The sequence below is a fragment of the Plutella xylostella genome, chromosome 27 (assembly GCF_932276165.1).
Source record: "Plutella xylostella chromosome 27, ilPluXylo3.1, whole genome shotgun sequence".
Lineage (NCBI taxonomy): Eukaryota > Metazoa > Arthropoda > Insecta > Lepidoptera > Plutellidae > Plutella > Plutella xylostella.
Window position 1 is genome coordinate 2,365,165 of NC_064007.1, and position 16,237 is coordinate 2,381,401.

The 16,237-nt window shown below is 38.9% G+C and overlaps 1 protein-coding gene across 2 annotated transcripts in view; it reads left to right on the plus strand.

The window, feature by feature from the left end:
- The first annotated feature begins 1,030 nt into the window (after nucleotides 1-1,030).
- Nucleotides 1,031-16,237, plus strand: part of LOC105381280 (plasma membrane calcium-transporting ATPase 3) — a 122,713-nt gene continuing 107,506 nt past the window's right edge. The window contains exon 1 of one of the 2 annotated variants that reach the window (XM_048630782.1): nucleotides 1,031-1,182. The gene's annotated coding sequence lies outside the window, so the exon portion shown is untranslated. Of the gene's footprint in view, nucleotides 1,183-11,235; nucleotides 11,695-16,237 lie in introns of those variants that run through there. The other variant, XM_048630781.1, reaches the window with a different exon arrangement.

Here is a 16,237-nt window from a genome sequence, read left to right on the forward strand (position 1 = left end):
ACAAAATTGTTCTTGTGATAAAAATAGCAACTCACATGTTATTTTCTCACGGTATTAAGTAATGCAAAATATACAGGCTGTTGCAAAAAGGGTATACTAAGCCGAAATCTACATGTGCAGCATGGTATATCTAAGCCCGAAACTGAAATCAGAATTTGGAAATTCGCGTTTTTTTTTCCATAGTAAAAAGCCACGTGACCAACAAAGTTTCTATGGAAAAGGATTTTTTTTTTTCGCGAATTTTCAAATTCTGATTTCAGTTTCAGGCTTAGATATACCATGCTGCACATGTAGGTTTCGGCCTAGTATACCCTTTTTGCAACACCCTGTATACGTACTGAAAATACTTTCTCTTTAATTTATAAAAAGTTTTATTTACTCATATACATGTGTCGTAAATAACTGAAAAGTAGTTAATAAGTACTAAATCATACGTATTAATTTTGTGCATTATGATAATTCGTCATAGGTATATAGCAGGTTCTTGTATATTCTTACAATATTAATATTTTGGTATTTTATTCGTTAAGAGCTTGTAAATAAAGTAACCGTAAAAAATCAAAATCGTAGCATGCGTAGCCTCGTAGCAAAATTTCGTAGCCGCTACGCGATGCTACGAAATTGCTACGAGCGTCGTCGTAGGCCCTAGTCCGACCTTACTTTTCAAGATGTAATGAATGTGTATTTTTTGTCCGTACTGACATTATTTTTTTTGGATAAACCATGTAGGTACCTTGTACTGCTAGCCATATTTTATCGAAATATTCCTACTTATTCAGTTTAATATATTATATGCAACATTTAACTAATAGCATTTTTTAGAAACGTGTCCTAATCATCGTCTCTTTTGTTGCAGATCTCACTAAAGCGCGACAGAGACGCACAGACCGAGCGAGACAGGCGTAGTGCGCGAGGTGCGTCGCCAAACAACTCACACGTTCAAAAACCGAACGCCTAACCGGCGCGGAGAATAACAAATTAAGAAACAAAAATTATTAGAAACTTTTTCGTGAGTGGCCTGAGCTGATGTTAGTTTGTTTCTAGGTGTAGCCTTAGTTCTGGTAGGGGCGCGTGCGGGTCAGACCGTGGTCAGGTGATCGTTTGTGATGCGGCGGCGGCCACGGCGGCGCACCTCGGGGCTTACGCTGCATCCTAAGCTGGTGGTGTGACGAAACCGCAAAGGTGAGTGCGTTTGTATCCTCTTTTTTAAGCATCCTTATTTTGCCACTGCTGGGCAAAGGCTTCCCCTTTTTTTTCTAATATACTCTTTGGTATACAAAAAGTTTTATCGTGGTTTAAACACTGACTTTCCGTTACGCCTACTCAATATACTTTTACATACTGATACATTTTAACTAACGAACCAATTTTATTTTGGAACAGCTGGTTATCTTAGATATAACATGCTGCACATGTAGGTTTCAACTTAGTATATATGTATACCCTTTTTGCCACACCCTGTATTGTTCGTGATTAGATTGGTTCAAAGAACATAAATACTTCTCTAACGAGAAGTTGGTTGTTTGGATTTGTATTTGATAACATATTTGTTTCACCCTGAGTTTATGTTTTAATTTGTTACTATACTTAATCTAATCAGTAATCACACAAAGGCAAATCTATTATCAAAACTGAAAAAATATTACACATCTTAAAATTTTAGTACAAACATACTTTTTACATTGTCTTTCCATAGTTAATTATAAAAAGGCTTCGTCTAAACCTGCTGAAATATAAACTTCTGTTCAATATTTCCCTCTTACTAAGGACCTTCATTAACTAAAAGCATTGCACTGACACTAACGCCATTAATTTCAGTAGAAATAGGCTCAGCCGAGGCAGCGAAGCCTTCACTAAACTAAACCGCAAACTGTGTTGGCACAAATTTTAGAGCCGCCAGCCAAAGCATCTGTGTATGCCACTGAAATATTTTAGGCCATTTAAAATAAATACCTACCATACTACGAGTATAAGTAAGTAGCACACTGACCTAAGGTTCAAGGGTTAGAACAATTTTCTTAAGGTAAGCGTCCGTAGTCAAGCGGGCCTCAGTGATCGTAACTGATCACTGAGATTCAGCAACAACTGGCACGGTCAGCCATTGGATGGGTGACCGATTTCAAGAGGGTCTTTTCTGGACGCTTCCATGCTTCGGACGGCACGTTAAGCCGTGGGTCCCGGTTGCTGCTTCGGCAGCAGTGCTTAAGCCTAGTCAGAGGCCTTCGGGCAGCTTGGAAACATCTGACAGTCGCGTTGCCCACTTACCCGACAACTCTCTCAGAACAAGCTTGCTTGTGTTGGGATCCACCAACCCGCACTAGGCCAGTGTGGTGGACTAGGCCTAAAACCCTTCCTTAAATGGAAGGAGTGGGGACGTGATGGGACGTGATGGGTCGTGATGGGACGTGATGGGACGTGATGGGTCGTGATGAAGCGTCCACCTTTCGACATCGTACGTAACGGATGCATCGCATTCAGTTATTAGAACAGGGAAGAGATCCCGGGTTCGATTCATTCGCAATGAGTTTTAAATCATTATTGTTTAAATATTCTTTACTCTCTCTTTAAAAAAAAAACAGAAAATATTTTTTTTCTTGAAAACGGTTGTAAGTGTGTATGCTATTTAGTAAAAACGTAGTATGATCCCGTGACGGTAAACGTAGTATGAAACTGTGCAATGTAGTCTCGTAGTTTAACATCAAAGAATAACCCAATTCCATGGCATTTCAGCACTAAACCGTAATCGTATTTCCTCGAGGTTAGGGGCGGTATTCGCCAGTCACGATGCTAATTGCTCATACGTGATTTTTGCTCTTTGCGCCGCCATCTTGAAAATGAGGTCGGATATTTTAATATTTTTATAATAGCTGTACAGTGTACACTCAGCAAAAGATACATGTATACGCCCTAGCCTGGAGTACAGACCAGTGATAGATGCCCAAAAGTATACTTAAATATAGGTTATGTGTATGTATCGATAAAATAATAAATAAGTGCGCTGGCGGGATATCTTATATTTTTTTACTATAATTTGACGGTGAATGTCATAACAGTACAAACTTATCGAGCTTAAAAGTTGCATAAATATAAGTATGTAGTATGATTTTTATATATGTAGATAGCCATAATCATTAGCAATCGTGGTCGCAGATATATACCTACCTAATCAATAAATGTAAAACTTGATAGTTTCTGTTAGATGTCACTAGTGGTAGTTTTTATTTAGTACAATATTAATTCCATGGTTTTCAAATTAAATAACCATAATAAAGTAAAAATAATTCTACCCACAACAGGTTCTATACGATTATTTCTCCAGAGGGTGGGTTTGTAGCCTAAAGAAATCTCGAAAGTGGGTGGAGAATAGAATAGAATAGTTTTCATTTTGCAACATTAAAGAAATATGTTAAGCTTCAATTTCTTCATAGCTGGTTAAATCGTAACCAGGAAAAGGTTGATCAATTATATGTCATCTCCATATTAAATTCTTGACAGATGTGTCAAAAACGCCTGGTTATGGTCTAACCCACTATGGCGAAATTGTCACTAAATTTTAATATAAGTAAGTACTTAATTAACTCACACTTAATAAAAAAACGGTCAAGACATTTATGGCCAATTTCGAATTACAGGCCACGGCAATTTAACATTTACATAATATATCAGTCGCAATTCCCTAACTACAATAAGTACTTAAGTAAAAGGTAGGTACTAAGACAAATGGAGTCTATTCCATGACTGCTACCTCACTGTCCAAGCAGTTTATTCGTCCAAGATCCCTGGGGGCCAATAAAAGCTTATTTCGTTTGAAAAAGGTCTTGCTACAGAACCTACGAAAATGGTAGTAGTTAAAGTGAACATTTCTAAAAAACAATACGAATATAACTAAGTACACTGGCTTTTTCGTGCGAGCTTCGCATCTCCTTAAATTATTTTCCCGTGGAAATTCTGGCATAAAAAATATTCCTGTAAAATTTCTGATGCTGAGTAAAATACCTGCATGTCCGAGTAGTAGCGAATAAACGCGCATTTGTATTGCCACTCCCTCTCGCGGTGGTAGCGGTTTAGACCTTGGGGATATGCACAAAGGTTCCACTCGAGGGAGCCAGCTGCAGGTACTTACACCCCCACAGAGAATAGAATAGAATAGAATGGCCACACTCCGCCACACAGATAGCTTACCTTATACACCACCAATATTCAACAACAAAAGTCGCAGACGCGGCTAGGCCGATTTGGATAAACTATGAATTAAAATATTCGGGGCAACATAACCTACATACAGATACGCACATACACAGATACGTTAAACTTGTAACATCCCTCTTTTTCTGTCGGGGCAGTCAGCGTGAAGAGTGTGAGAATAGCCATATAGCCTGTGTGGGGCGAGGCTATATTGTAGCTTCTTTCGCACGATACTTCGCGTGTAAAGTATTGATGGTTGTGCTGTTTAAAATGTATTATGTACCTACATGCGTTAAGATATTACGTCATAGATGCTTTACTGAGCATCACACCCCCGACAGCTTAGGTTGAATGAAGTAAAATTATGGATTAAGTATTTATCCAGCCCACTTATACAGAACAACATTTTGTATAATATAAGTTTCACGTAATTTCAAAAGTCGTAGAACATTGTTCAGTATGTCCTCCTGAAGGCCTAGCACGGGGCACAAAACGCTGACGTCATTATGTGTGTGAAGAATATTCTGTGTTTTTGTGTACTGTACGTACCTATCTACATATCTTTTACTACAAAAATAAGAACCCAAATAGGTAACCTATGAACATTTTTCCGACGTCCTGAAAGAAAATTCTGCCACCAATACCTTGCCTTACAAAGTAAAACATTTTCAGCGAAACAGCTCAAAATGCCCGTGTAACCGACGTTATGTAAGCATGATTTATTTCAGCCAAGAAAATATCGGTACAACCTTGCTACAAAGTAGGTTCCTATATACTTAGGCATCGGTAGGTAAGTTAAGAATCTACAGCCGAATTTCATCTATGTATAGGTAGATTTACTGAATCCTCTCTCTGCAGTATTTCATTAATTTGATTACCAATCCACAACCGTACATTTCAGCCTATTTCCTTTCAAGAAAATAACTTTTTTTAGATAACCTCACAAAAATACATTACAGAACAATTAAGTAATATCTTACGGGGCGAATCGCAGCTAAGCTCTTAACGCCCTAATTAGCAATACACACTCAATAATCGCGGGACCAACGTTGACATTCTACTGGTGGGTTGAAGGTACTTGTGACCTTTTTCCGTGATCTAGTTTTGTTTAAGCGCTTGAAGCGCTGCGGGCCGGTGTATGAAGTGGGGCGTTCAGTGGCGTGTAGCGCTGCAGCGCTGGACGGACGCCGGGAGCGATCGATGCCGCCTGCGCGCGCACCTCGTGACGTCATCAAGGCCCAGAGCTGAGGTGCCGTCGGCAAATAAAGATGTACAGTCGCACTCATACTTTTACTAATATTTTAAGTGAGAAAATGTTGGTTTGTATGTCCGGTAGGTCCTTAATTTTGAAGAATACAGGCATAGCAAAGGATAGATTGGGACCTTAAGATCATGACATACAGCTACTGTTTTTCTATATATACTGGAAATCCCTTAAAAACCTTGCTCCTGATAACCTTCCTTGGTTGATTCATAGTTGTAAAAGCTTATATTTAAAACTTTACCAAAATTACATATGGAAGCAAAATTAATCAGACTACTTCTGTACCTTGCCTTTTGGCAATCATATCACTTACTTATAGCGATCTCTTCCAGAAAACCTTTGGATATAGTATGTCCTTAAAGCGATAGATAAATATTATTCAGATAGATTAATCACTTTTCACCGTGCCTGTCCTGTAACAATCGACATTTTTTAAAACCGCCACTACAAAAGTGTGAAATTAATTTTATTTCCTATTCTTTCCTTGCACTTTTATCAGTCCATGACCCAGTGTTTTCTTGTTTTTGTAATATCCAAGGTCTAGGTGAAGTAAATATCATCATCATCATCATCATCAGCCAATAATCATCCACTGCTGGACATAGGCCTCTCCCAAGGAGCACCACAACACTCGGTCCTCGGCCTTCCTCATCCACCCACTACCCGCCACCCGCCTAAGGTCGTCAGTCCAGCGGGCAGGAGGGCGTCCCACGCTGCGTTTGCCTGATCGTGGTCTCCACTCGAGAACTCGTCTAACCCAACGGTTATCGGTTCTTCGGCAGATATGACCAGCCCACTGCCACTTCAGCTTGCATATTTTGACAGCTATGTCGGTAACCTTAGTCCTCTGACGGATAACCTCATTTCTGATACGATCCATCAGAGAAAACCCAAGCATAGCTCTCTCCATAGCACGCTGAGCGACTTTAAATCGGTGGACCAGTCCTACCGTCAGTGTCCACGTCTCTGCACCATACGTCATCACTGGCAGGACGCACTGGTTGAAGACTTTTGTCTTCAGGCTCTGAGGAATGGCCGAGGAGAATATGTGACGAAGTTTCCCGAATGCAGCCTCCTTGTGGAAGTTGCTTCTGCCTAGCCGAATAGTCTGCCCGAGGTAGACATATTCTTGCACAACTTCGATTGTTGCCTCACCAACGGCGACCGGCTCCGGTTTGATGTGAGCATTGTACATGATTGTACATACCGAAGTAAATATGGACATAATAGATAAATAATAACATAAGGATAAAAAACCTATCTTTATGATCTTATTTAATATTGAGCGGTGGTAGCTCAGTCGGGTAAGCGCCCGCTTCTCACGCCAGAGATGCGGGTTCGAATCCCGGCGCTGACATGTACCACGGTGAAGGAAAACATCGTGAGGAAACCTGCATATCTAGATCTAGCAAATCTAGATATGTGAACCCACCAACCCGCGGTGGGAAAATGGTCCAAGCTTAGGAAGGCAGTTTAGACCTTGTGGATATGCACAACGGTTCCATTCGAGAGAGCCAGGTGCAGGTACTTACACCCCCACAGAGAATAGAATAGAATAGAATGATCTTGTTGAATGATATTATATTGGTCTAGCTGCAGTATTTTCATGTAACTTTGTCGAGTCACGTGACCTTATACTATGAGTAAGTAATTTTTTCACGAGATATTTTTTTTACTACAATTGTCGTAGACATACAATAATTCCCTGAGTAACCACCGGTTTACTACACTTCTTTTACACAACACCCTGTACAATTCTAACCGTTCGAGGTTCGAGAAGTGAAAACTTGTAGGAAAATGAGTTAGTGCAGCGCGATTGAATGGACTGGATGGAATGGATGGATTTGACCAATTTGACGACTGAATGGTGTAGTGGTTAGTGGCCCTGACTGCTATGCCGAAAGTCCCGGGTTCGATTCCCGGCTGGGACAGACATTTGTTTAAAGACAGATATTTGTACTCGGGTCTTGGGTGTTGACATTTATATTTAGTATCTATCTATCTATGCATTTGTGTAGATATATCAGCTGTCCGACACCCATAACACAGGTTCTGCCTAGCTTGGGGTCGGATGGCCGTGTCTGAGATGTCCCCACATATTTATTTATTTATATTTATTTATTTATTGACAGGTAGGTGGCTATTTCCCTACGTGATAAATAAATAACAAAATAGAAATATCGCAGGCCCGCATCCATCATGGCTGCAAGATGTCTGTGTTTTTTTTATTATTAATAAAGTTGGTGTGTATGAAAAAAAAAGCATCAGAGTATCGAAATTTTGCGTCCGACGCACCCAGCAACTGACGATATCATTACAAGCTCATTCGATAGCATTTTGTGTCTGTGTTGTCGATTGGGCATGTAAAACAGCCGTGTCGGACATCGGATAGGTACTGCTCTGTCTGTTGTAGTGTTCAGTGAAGTGCTCTCTGACACTACATTGAATCAAATGCCGTGTCGTTGCCTGTTTTCAATGCGATTAGCCGTGGGCCGTGCCCGGAAATTCATCCCGGGAACTTAGGCGGGGTTAGAACAGTTCAGTAAAAAATATGAAATAAAAATGTATTGATAACTGGACTAGGCCTTAAACCCTTCCTTTAATGGGAGGAGACCCGTGCCCCAGCAGTGGGTACGTGATGGGTCGTGATGATGATGATTGATAACTATAGCTCATAATTGTTATTAATTACCGCGGTGAAAAACACAGTCAAGGGCAAGGCTCTTTCAAAAAATTAAGAAGAAGAACTATAAGCCCATAAAACCTTAATATGAAGTGACAGTGGGTAGGTAATAGGTATGTTACATCTGTAGAAGAACGCATACCGTATTAACGGATTCACGTATACCGTATACGGCGTATAGTATACTCCACTTTTAGTATGGTAACTATAACTATAGGAGCAAAACAGCACTATATTTAATTTCATTCAAATATTTTAAGCAAGGCACCGTAATCTTTAAAATAACCTGAATTATTCCGCCTGAATTCCATAAATATAAGTGATATAAATACAAGTAGCTCCTCGCTATCTAGGTAGGTACCTAACTACATTCTTTGCGCAACATTTTATCTGTGTGTTTACGTATTTATTTATTGTTTTTATCTTTCTGACATATTATGGAAATATGTGAAAGATACCTGCTTACCTTGTGCGTCAATTTAGTTACTGCTGTCCATCTGCTGTCTATTATGCTGACCCAAAATTAGGATGAAAGTACTTACTTAGGTACCTACATACTTATACTTATATTCCGTTGAGAATGTGGCACTGTGCTGGAGTGTGTGTTTTTAGCCTTTATAGTATGTACTATGACAATATGTTTCCTTACTTATATAGGATATTCCAATCTGCACCTATAAATAGGAGTTGATTACGTAGGTATACCTTCCTACCTACTCACTATTATCTAAATAATTTGCGTAACGGAAAATCTTTGTACTTATCCTTACTGACCAAATAATGTTTTCGCTAAATAAATTAATACGCATTTGAATGTTGTCTAGATAATGAAATTGTTAAGATCCTTTTACTTACAATTTTATTTCCCCGTTCCCACTATGTCATCTGTCGGGCCGATTATTTATATCTTTGTCGGATATGTGTTAACGGCTTCATATAAAATGTTCTGCCACTACGACACACGACAAAAAATCGTCCCGACTAACGAGCTCTTAGTCTGACCCCTTAGCATGAATTTTCATCGTGAACGTGAAATAAAATTAGTCAATGAATTTTCTAGAAAAAATTTTGTTCTGCAACCGACCGCCAGGGGCGCTGTTCATATTTTCTTACAAAATTACTCGATGAATTTTACTTCACGTTCACGATGAAAATTCATGCTAAGGGGTATGAAATAAATCGTATACGTAACTACATACATATAAAACGATACTCCAAAATACATGTAACGTCGTTAATATACGGTGATCAATCTAAACAATAAATTGATAGGTATACAAATGTAGGTATCTATTGTTTAGTCTAGAGAACTGTTTGATGTGGACTATTTTAGAAAATCATCACAACAGCAAGAAACTTTTACGAAAATTGTGTATCGGTCTGTCACAGTATTTAGAAGGTACCTATGATAGTTACTAGATTTATAACGTGCCTTTTATTAAATGACGATGCCTATTCTATTCTCTGTGAGGGTGTAAGTACCTGCACCTGGCTCTGTCGAGTGGAACCTTTGTGCATGTCCCCAAGGTCTAAACTGCGTTCCTAAGCTTGGACCATTTCCCACCACGCTGGTCCACTGCGGGTTGGTGGGTTCACATATCTAGATGTGCTAGATCTAGATATGCAGGTTTCCTCGGTTTCCTCACGATGTTTTCACCGTAAGAGCGATTGTACTTAAGTTAAAAGAACTCATGGCTCAGTCAGGTAAGCACCCGCTTCTCACGCCAGAGATGCGGGTTCCATTTCCATCCCAGACATGTTACCAATCAATTCTTTGGAATTTATGTAGATACAAATATGTAGACCATCGTGCATCGCTCTCGATTATGGATAACAATATCATAAGGAAACCTGCAAATCAATGATGGGAAATGGTCAAGCTTAGGAAGACCAACTAGTACCGACCTATCAGGTATCTAGTTACTTATGTAATAAATGAGGAAAAATTTATAATTATTAGATGAAGTCAGAGATTTTTATAATATATTATTGGTAAAGAAGATTTTAGAAAATATAAATATCAGCGTCATCTGTTGTCCAGTAGCGAGCAACTTATTTAATCCGGTGACAGCTGACGTAAACTTGAAGTTATTATTCCGAGAGTACTACCAACTTAACCATAGACTTAAGAGTTTAGTTCGTTTTAGAAATGGCAAGATCTTTTAACTAGATTGAAAAAATATACAAAGTGGTTAAGTACTGTATACAAAATAAATAGGCAGGCATAAAAAAATAACCGTAAACGCTACTTCGTCGTAAATAAGTAGGTAAGTACCTGCAAATTATGCTAACTGTAGTTAATATTAAAAAGTAAACTAAGTATGTAATATTTTCCTTTACAAGTATTATGTAAGTACCTAGTTTGGATCTTAACCTCTAATAAATATTTATGAATAAAATAATGTAAGCGCTCACAAGGCATCTGAAATATGACGTTTAATTTAAAATGAATGCGGCATCATTTTAATAAAGGAATGCAATATCAGAGTGGATTATGCAGAATGGGGCCAGTAATGAAGTTAATATTGTCGGATATAAACCATGTGAAATGTGATTCTTAAGTTTTGTTTTCCCTTTCATTCTTAACATACAGCAATCAGCTGAGGTATAGGTAGGTATGATATGAATAATCGTATACTTTTAGTACCTACCTACGTATCAAATATCCAAAAACAGTGTTAGTAATAGTCTACCACGACTTGACTATAGTAAGTTGTCGTTCCGTGGTACGTAATAAAAAAATAAAATAAAGAAAAATGCAAAGCAAATGAAAAAGCATTGAATTTGACGGTCTCTTTTTAGTCTTTAGCATACCGGCTACTAGCACAAGTTGTCATTCACTGACGTCGCGCAGCGGATTGTGTGACGCATGCGCGTGGTCTGGCTAACGTCTATCCCGAACGAATATAGATGAATATTGCCTGTTCGTATTTTCGTAGTTCCCCGCCATCTCTTCAATGCGGTCGCCTAACTTATACCAAGAATTCACATTCGAGCGGTTATCTCGTTTTGTCGCATCGTGATAACGTGGAAACTTCACTCATTGCCAATGAGGTGATAATGGAATTGGTGCTAGTATTATATAAACGAAAATTAAATGCGGCGGAAGTATGTCGCTACTTTAGTGGATTGCCGTGTCGTGTCGTGTCGTAGTGTGTAGTCTGTGGCAGTCGCGCGAGTGTGTTGGGAACGCGAGTGGCGGCCCCCGTCCTCTAGCAATTTACGTCCTCGTTCTGAGATCTGGCAGTCACGAAAGCGGACTCGGACCGCGCGGTTGCGTGGCGCGTTGGTGCTTGTAGTTTTTTTTAGTTTTGACAGTTGGCGCGGTTTTTGTTACAACTAGATATTGTGGAAAACATAGTTAGATTAGAAGATAAGTGTAATCCGTGTTTTTTCTGTTTTTATCTAGTGTATCACTAGTCCTCAGTGAATTTTCCACGCCGGCTGTGAGTTGAGTGATTACTCGGCATATCCACCCGTGTTTGAGTGGATATTTTGTGTGTTCACATTGGAGGATAAGTTTTAGTGGACTTACTCCCTGGTGCTGCTGGAAACGACAAAGGTTAGTGCTGTTTCTCGCTTAGATTCTTGTTCGAATCACGCGGCATACCCCATACGAAGTTACAAAAGTAGTTCGGTGGTTTCTACGTCAAGTCTCGGTTCCAAATATAGCTAGTCTTGTAGAGAGCTAATTCTAGTTTCGAAAGTGTTGTCGAGTGGTTACATTGCATATTTAGCTCTAATTTAATGGGTTTAGATCGTATAATCGATGATAGATGGTGGATAGGCGCGGGCGGCCGTGTGAGAGCCGTGGCAGACGTAATGAATAGAAATAAATACATGAAGTATTTATCAGCGGGCACCAGCCGGCTTCGCGTCGGGAGGACAACAAGGTGCCTATTAATAGTGCTTATTATACAACACGCTTTAGGTTAGAATTGTGCATTTTAAACAGATAGACTGGAGATAACCTCTTATCTGTACTGCTCCCTGGCTGTCTGTGACATAGTAGGTATACTTAGGTAAATACTTATAGATAGCACTGAAAATTACCTGAATGTTGGTTGGAAAGTTTCTGTATTACCGCAAAACAGTTTAAACCAGGTTTAACAAATGTTTGGAGTGGTATTTGACCGAAGTTAAGATGATACATAGACAGCACTAAACATCTGTTTTACATTAGTTAGTTTTTGTGGAAAGATAGTTCGAAGTAGTTGTCATACTATTCTAGTTGATGTCGGTAGCATTTCCAAAACTTCTATTGCAATTTCTAACCTGACAAAAGAATTCCCCGGCATTCTTTCTAAAATCTAATTGCCAATAAGATTTGAGATGAATAGCCCCTGAAATTAATGAAAACACCTTGATAGGAGTGGCGGGAATTCATAGGATGCTGTAGAATCAATTAATGAAATCAGTGGTCAATAACTGCAGTCACTTCTACATTCTAGCTAAAAACTACATCATTATAGTAACTACTTACCAAATTGTAAAATAGTGCAAACTTTGTCTCTATACATTAGTGATTTTAAAAATTAATTACTTATTCATTCTTGTTTTATATTATTGCTTCATTAGTATCGACAAATATTTAATTAAATCTCCTACCTATTATGTTTGGCAATTAAGAAAATGATGTTACTATCATTTACAGTAAAGTAATGTGAGTAAGTAGGTATGCAGAGCAGCTGGTCAGGTTCAATATAATATTTTTCATATGATGTGTTCCATTTTAAATCTTGTACTTAATAAACATTAATTCAGTAAAAAGTTGTTGCTTTTGAATTTATAGGAGGTTACCACTTGGCTTTTCTATGATGTGTGGCATAGCAAATCACTCTGTTAACTTATTGTTAGCATAATTAAGTATGAGTGTAGGTACAATCTTGTGTTCTTTATTATGTATTAAGTTTTGTATCAGTGAAAACTGATAATTGGCTTTTAGCTATACATTTTAATTGCTATCCAACTATTAATAGCTGTAAGTTTTCCGTAAATGTAAAATAAAATAAAATAAGACACCTGCATTATATCTAAATGTGTGATCACGGACCCACAGTGGTCCAGTGTGGTGGGAAATAGTCCATGCTTATATACCCTCGTTACACCTACTGAGTACAGTGGTAGAGACAATATCCTTGACCAAGCACTCATTCAATTGCTAGCTGTTCATTGGCCGAGAGTCAGCTGTGGATACTGTCTCGCCACTCTACTTTGAAGGTGTAATCAGGGTTTTAGGAAGGGAGTTTAGACCTCGGGGATATGCATAAAGGTGCCATTTGTGAGAGCCACAAGCCACTTACAATGAATAGAATAGTTTTTCTATACAATGTACAATGTGGGTAGATATAATTTATGAAGCTAAACACTCATGATTCTCGGCATGTATTGCAGACCCGCCCACACTGATAACATTATCATTTAATATTGTAACTCATTGTTGTTATGTGAATCAGAAGCTATACTTATGGGGCTTTTTATATAATATAATTAGGGTTAAAAGTTCCTATATTACACTCACAGGCAATGAAAAGGTTCCACTGAGAAAAGCACCAAATTACTCTTACTGACAGTTTCTATAACTCTATCTATCCATAACTGGTAGTTACTTTCATACGATTTTGACATAATAAAAAGTAACAATCTGTCAAAATCATATGAAAGTAACTACCAGTAATCGATAGATAGAGTTATAGAAACTGGCAGCTAAACGGAAAAGGCTAACTTAATGACGCCTTCTGCAACATTAAAGTACATTTAACAGAGCATCAGGATATTACCAACAAATAACGGTAATAGTTTGTTAAAATTTTAAATCTAATTTAAAAAAATTGGGGTCGTTTGGTGTAGAAATTTTGTGAGTGGAACTATTTCATTGCCCGTGAGTGTATTAAGGTATCACCATTATGGCTGCCTGTCCACTAGACCACAGTGAGCTTCTGGAATTTCCAAAAGCCGTCAAACATAAGTGGTTCATGATGACCCCCTGAGTCAGTCCCTTTCAGTTTCTTAGTTTGTACATACCACTTTTACAACACCCTGTATGTATACATACATATTATATACCATAAGATAATTACTATCCTACACTATAGTTGACTAAAACAAAATTCACAATTCAAATATAATTATTGATAGATAGATTTAAAACCGAATGACGACCGAATGTCGTAGTGGTTAGTGACCCTGACTACTGAGCCGATGGTCCCGGGTTCGATTCCCGGCTGGGGCAGATATTTGTTTAAACACAGATATTTGTTCTCGGGTCTTGGATGTGCCCGTAAAATGGCAATAGGCCCGCCCCCTATTACATTATTGGGACTAACATAACACTCTGGCGAAAAGTGGGTGCAGCAATGCACCTCTGCCTACCCCGCAAGGGAGTACATTAGTACAAGGCGTGAGTGCGTGTGTGTAGATTTAAAACTTTACTTGAATCAGGCAGCAATATTCGTACATAAAAATGCAGCGCCTTTGTCAAATGTGGATTAAGGAGTGGTAAAGCCCCAAAAGAGCCTGTAGCTGTCATCACTACAGATGTGGTGGTATGTGAGGTCAGTACAGCAAATTGTTCTAAGATCAAGATTCAAGACAAAAGTTTAATTATTATGAGTTATAGCCATGAACTAAATTCTAACAGCCAATTCCCAGACATTATTATTATTACACTACTTGCTCTTACTCCATTTTCTCGTAAAACATCTCACTTCTATGTTTTTATTTCCGTACATATTGTTAATTATTTCGCTTGGCGGTCTGCCAAAGTAATATGTATATGGAAATACATTGCGGTCGGTATGAACGATTCCAACTTGGCTACAACTAGGAACTTTCGTATTCGTGTATGGTGAGCAAAATATATTAGTTACTAGGCCCAAAGGCAACATAAGAGCTCAAAGCTTCAAGCTGGGTTTTGGGCTGACCGCACAGTCTGAGCTACTTTTCGAATATTGTTCATAACGTCACAGAATACCTAATGACTGGTAACTAGATTAATATTATGATCTCTAATCTCAACCAATCACTAGAATTGGATCATGCTGATTCATACGAGCAGGTTCGGATTGATCGCTCATCTTTCCGATTCCGATTTTCGAGTAGATTACTATGGAATTTGTTTTTAAACTACAATAGATGTTTCTACAATGTAATATTCCATTAAAAAAGATATATTACATTCTTTATATACCTACTGATAAGTGCACAAAATTGTTGCATCTGTCAAAGCGTCATACACACCAACATTCTTCATCAAAACCATCACGTTCCCACCGCTAGGCGACAGGTTTCCATCCAATGAAGGAAGGGTTTAGGCCTAGTCCACCAAAATTCCCAATCTCGTAAGTATGTAAGGCTAATAAACCACGTAGAGCGTTTCTGTAAAGGCATCTCATGTCCACTCACGTTGCGTTCTCTGCGAATCAGGAAGCGTCAGCGTCACTGCCTCTGTTCCTTGCTTCCGCCCCCATTGGCTACAATAATTCCGGCCAATTTGGCACTGTTTCTGCTCTGTACAGACTAAATACTGGGTTACGAGCTGTAGTTCTGTAGTAGAATTATTGAGAAGCCCTAGAGTAGTTAAGATCCATTCGAATATAGCAGATAGTATATTTGGTGTATTATAACCCGGCAAAGAGCAGTGGTAGCTCAGCCGGGTAAGCGCCCGCTTCTCACGTCAGAGATGCGGGTTCGAATCTGGGTGCTGACACTGTACATGTACCGATGAGTTCTTAGGAATTTAAGTACAAAATTTTGCACATCTAGATGTGGATACCGACCCATCTACTCGCAGTGGACCAGCGTGGTGGGAAATGGTCCAAGCTTAGGAAAGCAGTTTAGACCTTGGGTGCTATGCACAAATATTCAATTCTAGAGAGTACTTACACCCGCGCAGAAAATAGAATAGAAGTTGTAGTTACGACACGTCTGCTGCAACCTTTTGTCGTCAAGTCATTGAGGTCATAAGACATCTGCGTCAGATTGACGAAACAGTTGACCTGATGACGTCACGGGAAGCCGTGTCTAACATCTATTGTTACGCTAGAGAACGTTATGTTACACGACTGAAGAGGTGGCCTTCATTAAAGCATTCCTGGAGGCCTAGC